Genomic DNA, 7,384 nt, shown 5'->3' on the forward strand with positions numbered 1-7,384 from the left:
TCGGTCCGTACGACAGAAAGAGAAAGGCGAGGAGAGAGTGAGAAGGAAGATGGAAAAGGGGAAGAGAGAAGGCGCGCGTAGGAGTGAGTGAGAGGTGTTCTGGCGTACGTGATCGAGACCGTGACAAAGTTTTCGTGCGTAACGAAACCGGCGGCAGGCTCGCAGTTTTCGAAACCGGGGATTCCTTCGGGCCATTATGGTCGCGCAGACAATCGGCAGATGTGCCTGGAGACAAAGCTAATTGCTTTACAAGGGGCAAGCAAACTCGTCGTTCGAATCTCGAGCATCCTCAATTTGTCCCGTTAGTCCTTCACTCAGAATTACTTCCCGAGAAAACTCTGAGTGAAAACGTGAGAACGGATTGATGGATCCTCGAGGTTCTCATTTTTGTCGTTCCGACATACAACAATTTTTCGTTGGAAAAAAAGATTATATTGTATATGCACTAATTGAACTATTAATTTTTCGAGGAATTTTTGTCGTAGTTCTTTACAATTGTCCCTAGTTTTGTGCTGGAAGTTCCTGTTCTCTAAATGTTTTTCGCATCTGATCCTTCTCAATGATTATCTTCTTTCTGAAACAAAAATAAAATTAAAAACGAAAAACTTGCCCGTTTAGTCAATTGTCGGGTAATTTCTTGTTTTTGGAGTCGATTGTCCTTTAAGTCTGCTTTTTTTGAGTTACTGTTCTTTCTTTAACTTATAAAATTTTTTAATCTATTTCAAGCTGTTTTATCTAGTTTATTAACAAATAGTCAAAGTAGTTGGTTTCCTATTATAAGATTTTAATTTCTGTGTTTCGCTTTTAGCACGTTAGTATTTTCTTTTTCTGAAAGGTAAAGTTCCGTTTTGCCTAATTTTGTTTTTAAGATTGAATAAGTCACATTATTTAGGTTTTATTGAGTCAATTTTTAAGTTTTGTGTCAGCTGTTGTTATTAATGCTATTGATCCCTTGCCATTTTGCCATATTTCGAGTATAACTATCCTAACATTAGTTTATTAGTATTTAATGCTTCTATTTGCTATCGGTCTTCTTCTTAAATTGTAACTATTCGCTTGTCTTTTATTTGCAACTTCCAAATTTGTCTAGACTTCTTTTATAATTTGCAGCCTTATTACCCTGTCTACCCATTTTTCTACGCTTTGAAACTCTATTTAGCTTTCGTGGTCGAAATTTTGTCTTAGGAACGGCAGGGGTGCGAATTCGCGACCTAAGAAAGATCTGGGGTGAATTGGGTCGACGAATTTTCGCTAGCGTTTATTGCAAAATGCAAATAACGTTCTGTTGAGTTGGCTTGGGGGTGATATTTAATTGTTTTAGTGTGCCTAATACCGAATTTTTCTGTTAAGTCTCTAAGTGTTTTATTGGTAAATTCCGTGCCATTGTCAGTGTGAAGAATCCTCGATGTTCGCCAACGCGAAATGAAACGCTTTTCTAATTTGGAGTATTTCGACCCATTTTTTAAAAAGGTTCACAAACACTAAAATGTATTGATTTTTATTCATTTTAGAATTTTGTAGCGAACCCATGATATCAGCTACTACCATGGTCCATGGTTCTTCGATTACCCTTTTTCCCATGAGTCCTATATTACTTTAGTTACTTGTTTTTACTCTTTTACAAGTCTGGCAATTTTATACGTACTTGATCACGTCTGAATATACCTCTGGCCAGAAGTAATGTTTGGAAATTTTCGCGTAAGTTTTCTCTGAGCCTAAATGTCCTGCCTGGGTTTCGTCGTGTTTTCCCGTGAAACTTGGCATCTTAATCTTTGGACTACGACTAATTTTCAAAGGTTGGAGTCATCTGTTTTGTCGTCTACGTATGCTTTCGTTTTTTCTACGCTATAAGATAACGCAAATGCTATGTATTTTTCTGGTTCTGCTGATGTCGACAGAGCATGAGGGACGAAATTTGAACTACCTTTATGATCCGTGAATTCGTAGTCATATTCTAGTAACTCTAGTGCCCATCTGGCTAATCGGCCACTGGGGGTTTTTAGGTTATGAGACCTCTTTAATGCTAAGTGGTCCCTGATTACTTTAAAACTATAACCTTCCAAGTATTGACTAAATTTCCTAACAGCCCAAACCACGGCTAGGCATTCTTTTCTGACGCCGAGACCGAGATTCTGCGCCGTTTAAGCTTCTACTCGCGAAAGTGATTAAGTAATTTATGCCGCCGATTATTTGCGTAAGTACGGCTTCCAACCCTGTGTTACTTGCGCCAGTTTCAAGTTGAAAGGGTTCTTTGAAATCTGGACATGTCAAAATAGATGCTGAAGTCAAAAGGTCTTTAATTTTTTGGAAAGCCTCATCTTTATTCTAATCCCCAATCCAATGTTTTATCTTTCTTCAGTAATCTATTCATGGGTTCTATTATTTCGACGTCTATTTGAGGTGCTTTGTCGTCAACTTTAAAACCTAAATATTTCATTTCTGAGCAGCCGAATTCACATTTGTCCAGACTGACCGTTAAGATTGCATTGTTTATTTTATATAATACAATGTTTAAGTATCTTAAATGGTCGTCAAAATTTTGAGGTACTATAACATTTGGTTTGTCAAACCAAATGGTATCCTTTTAAATTAGTACATGCCCTTTCCGGGTACTGTGAATGCTGTTATTAGTTTTGAACTTTCTTCTAATGTAATCTATCTATGATCTTTCCCAGGTTTTTTTATCATAACAATAGGGTTTGATCAGTCTGAACAAAAGGGTTCTATTCTTTCTTGTTCTAATTATTTATCTACTGTTTGATAAATTATTTCTTTTATTTTAGGGCTTGCGTTGTAGTATCACTGTTTGGTTGGGTCGCTGCCCTGTACGTCTATTTCATATTACGTTAGATGTGTTGCCCTATGTTATTTTCCTGAGTCAATTTTAATCGTAATTTTAAAGAGTTTTTCTAATTGTGGTTGCTGGATTTCGTTAAATTCAACAATACCTTCACAAATTTCGGCTAAACCATTATCTTGTTCATGAATTGTTCCTAAGCTATCCGTAATATACCATAATTTAGTTTAATCGCCTTATTGTTCAAAGAAACTCATTGATTTCTATTATCACTTTCTAATGTCTGATTAGCTTTTTGAGATTCATTTTATGATTTTTTCCGAATTTTAACTTTTTTTTTTAAATATTACAATCTCTATTTCTATATTCATTCTCGTATTTGATATTATAATAAATTTTTCCTGAATTATTTTTTATACCCTTTTTCCTAATTCTAAGTTCACCTATATTAAGTGAGTCCTTTGTGCTGATTCGTCGCTAGTGTCATAGGTAGGGATGCTCTCTAAGGGTTGGAATTAGTTAATTGTGTGGATGCTTATTAAGTTAGGGATATCCTTCGTATGATTAGTTGCAGCAATTTGGGAGTTTTGTATTTTTGGGACTGGTTTAGAATTAGTAGTTTCTAGGGAAATTTCGCCGCCTAGCAACCGTGAAATACCGACCTAAAGTACCGACTGATTTAAGTTTTGGGACTCATCTGAACATTAAATACTTTGTGCAATTACCGATGATAATCAGGATTACTACCTGACCAATTATATCGACTCTTTAGCCGTTCTCAACCACCGAGTTTCGCTAGACGGGTTTAAAAATTAAAATGCTTAATTCTAGATTTTTTCCAGCAATTCCTTACCAGTGTATGAATGTGTGGCACCAGCATCGAAAAATTCGAAATAAACAACCTTCGAACTTTTTCATTAGATGAAAACGTGTTTCTGTTATTTCATCTTTATTCGAATCCAAAAATTCTGGCGTTTCGGTAAAAGGTTGAGAAATTTTCTGTTCTAATACCCGCCCTTCCAGTTTTCCTGGTAGCACTCATAGCTACCAGGGCATTCTCTTTTAAAATGGTCCACTATTCCAATATGATAACAATTACCATTGTTTAATTTATCGGATTTGCGTGAACTTAAATTCTGATTTTTTGTCTACATTGGAATTTATTTTATTTTTTTAATCCGTATTAGAACTATTATCCCGTTTTTGGGTTTCATTCCCGTAATTTTGATTTTGAGAATTTCTTTTATTTTCATTATTATTATTTCCTGAACCATTTTCTGCTTTTTCTTTTGGGAATTCGATCATTGAACTGTTTTGACCTTTAATTGAGCGTAATGTCATTTGATTAGACGCTGATAACTTATGGTTGCAAGGATAGAATGGATATCTTGGTCTATTGTTTTGGAATCTAGGTTGGAAATGTGATTGGAGTCTCTGTTGAAAGTTTGAATGAAATCTAGGTCTGAGATATTGTTGATATTGATTTGAAAAAGGTAGGAATGGAAATTCAAATGGTGAAAATGGAAATCGATTTTTGTTTTTTATCCTTATTATTTTGGTTTCCGCTTTGGTTATCATTCCGATCATTTTTATTTTCCCTAAACTCTGTACAATTTTCTGAATTGTTTTTATCCCCGTTACCGTTATTACTCTTTTGTTCGTTTTTCTATTTAGTTTTTGGTTCTGTAATTTGTAAAACTTGACCTCTGATTTTGTATTTATTATTATATATGCTAGGATATAGTTTCCTAATTTCTATCAGGCATGAGTAGATGTGTTCAGTCCTTTTTTGGTTGCAAAATTTTATTTTTTGCCGAATTTCTTCTGAAAATCCCTCATCGATATACGCGGTTTGACATCCTCTGTGAAATACGTAAACATCGCCAAGAATTTTTATTTATTTCGCACCAATCGTTTGCATCTTTGATTAATAGTGCGTCCAGTTTTTCTAAGATGTCTCGATCATTTATCTTATAACACTTTTCGAATCTTTTTAATTCTTTTTATTTCTTTTTAAAATGGTGTTTGTATCTTGCCGAGAGGAAAATAAGTAGCTGGTATTGTTTGATTATTTAAATTATCGTCGAATTCGTTATCTATATCTGAGTTAATTCTGTCCTCTAATGGTTCACTCTCATCGGTATCGAGTAATTTAAAATGATTAATTCTTGATTTACTATGGTTTTCCGTATTATTGTGAGAATGTTTATTAGTTTCTTTAAATTTTTCCCTTAAATAACATTGAACTGACTGTCTATTTTGAATTTCACTTCCATTTTTCCTATAATTAGGTTCTATTGTTTCTTGTCTATTTTCAAAACAACTATGAGCTCATGGGTGTAACTTAGACCTTAAGCTGTTTGCCCTTTCTTCCCTTTCTCTACAAAATCTTTCCCTTTGTTGGTTCATCAAAAAAGAACTAATTATTTATTGGATCAAAGGTATTTTCTTGTATCTGAGTATTGTTGTGAAGTGAGGATTGTTTGTCTCTAATTTGTATTGGTTCTTTAATTATTGTTTGAGAAACTCTGTCTTTGTCCGACCTGTTCCCTATTGTGGGGATTTCTGTGTTTTTTCTAGCAATACTCCTGACGCGACCTACAGATCTGTTAATTACTTTTTGGATTGGTTCCAAATTTTGTGGTGAAATTGAGACCATGTTTTTGATACTTGATCCCCTTGTGACATAATTTAAATTAATGTCTTGGTTTAGAAGTGCAGCGGCACCTTCAATGTCTACGCTATCATAATCATTTTCTATTGTCGTAGGGTTGGCCATTGTATTTTTAATTTTCCCTGATCTAAGTTTCATTTCATTTTAAATTACTTCAAAATCGTATAAATGTGACACCCTATAATGTATACCTATAAGCGGTTTCTATTTCATTTCCATTTCAATGAGAATATTCGAATTTATTTTGGAATATTTTTAAATAAGATTGTAATTAGATATTAGATTGTCGCAGAGTTCGAAAATGTGTTTGTTATTGTTCTCTGACCCTTTGTTGCAAAAAAATTACCGAATCTCAAATTTCAACAGATGCTCATACTTTTCAGTTTCCTACTTTTGTTTCAATTTTTATTCATATTAAGTTCTTCCTTAAAACTTTAATCAATTTTTATTATTATTACCCGAGGAAGAAATTGCTATTTTAATATCAATTTTTGGTTTCCTGAATACGTTATTGATTTAACATTTGCCTTACTATACGCGAATAAGTACTACAATAGTCACATATACATGAAGCAATTTTAGTTCATGTCAATTCAAATATCATACTATAGATACACATAGATCAATGAATATAAATATCAAATCATTTGCACATATAAATCATTTAAAAACAAAAAATAATTACGTGAGCACATATAAATCAATTATCTTAATATAAATCAGAGCGCATATGAGAAATCATTTTACATATAACATCAATTATAAGCAGCGCAAGACTTGCTGATCTAGAATGCCGAGAGTGAGGTAAAGACACAATAAAATGAGGTATTTGTAATTTAAAAAATACTGCATTTATTGCCACTTACATGGAGATGAGTGACCGTCAGCCCGTGGCGTGTGCTGGCGGACGATAAATGCTTCCTTGGCGAAGCATTTCCACGGTAGGGAGAGAGCACCGGGTGACATCAAATTGGAGAGCACTTTCAGCACACGGCAAGGCTGGTTAACGACCGAACGAACAAGCAGAGACTGACGAAGGGACGTTTCGTGTTAGTGCTATAGCCTATAGTGCCTATAAGTGCTATAGCCTATAACTTCAGCACCCGTCAGGGGTTTCGGCCATCTCACATGCTTACCATCAGCCTTTCCGTGCAGGCCCGACCCGAGCTCTATTCGATGGTAACAGTTCTGTTACAACAGTTTCCTATTTTACATTGGCATTAAAGTTCTAAAATGCCAGTTGTGAAACTCTCTGACTTGATGAGTATGAAAGTATTTTGGAATCCTTGTGCAAATATACATTTCATATCCTAACATCTTGTGCATACTTACTTTCAAATAGAGCAGTCCAAGCATAATTAAAAAATTTGCCTATAACTGTGAGCCGGTATTTTTAACCGTTATTCTCTCCAAAACGCGGTAAGTAGGTGTATTAGGCATTATCACGTGACGACGAGGATATTTTTAGCAGGTTTATTCAGCTCTGTGACTACCATGAGTCTCTTTGCGCCCATGTCCTTGTGCGTTCAGCAAAGCGTCCAGTAATACAATGAGTTCAACATTACGATGTGATACGAGGGTAGTTCAATAAGTCCTTAGAATGAAGTATAAAAACAATTTTTTTTGAGTAAACTTTTTTTTTATTTTTCAACATAATCTCCTTGGAGCTCTATACACTTGGTCAATCGCTTTTCAAGTTTTTTTAATCCTTCAGAAAAGTGCGTTTTCGGAAGTTCCTCAAAATAAGCACTTACAGAGGCAATGATGTCTTCGTTGTCTGGAAATCTCTGTCCACCGAGCCATTTTTTTCCAGTTTGGAAATAAGAAAAAGTCACTGGGGGCTAAATCTGGTGAATACGGTGGGTCTTCGACCAATTCGAATTTTAGTTCTTCAATTTTAGCCATTGAAACGA

Source organism: Belonocnema kinseyi, chromosome 9 (genome assembly GCF_010883055.1).
Source record: "Belonocnema kinseyi isolate 2016_QV_RU_SX_M_011 chromosome 9, B_treatae_v1, whole genome shotgun sequence".
Lineage (NCBI taxonomy): Eukaryota > Metazoa > Arthropoda > Insecta > Hymenoptera > Cynipidae > Belonocnema > Belonocnema kinseyi.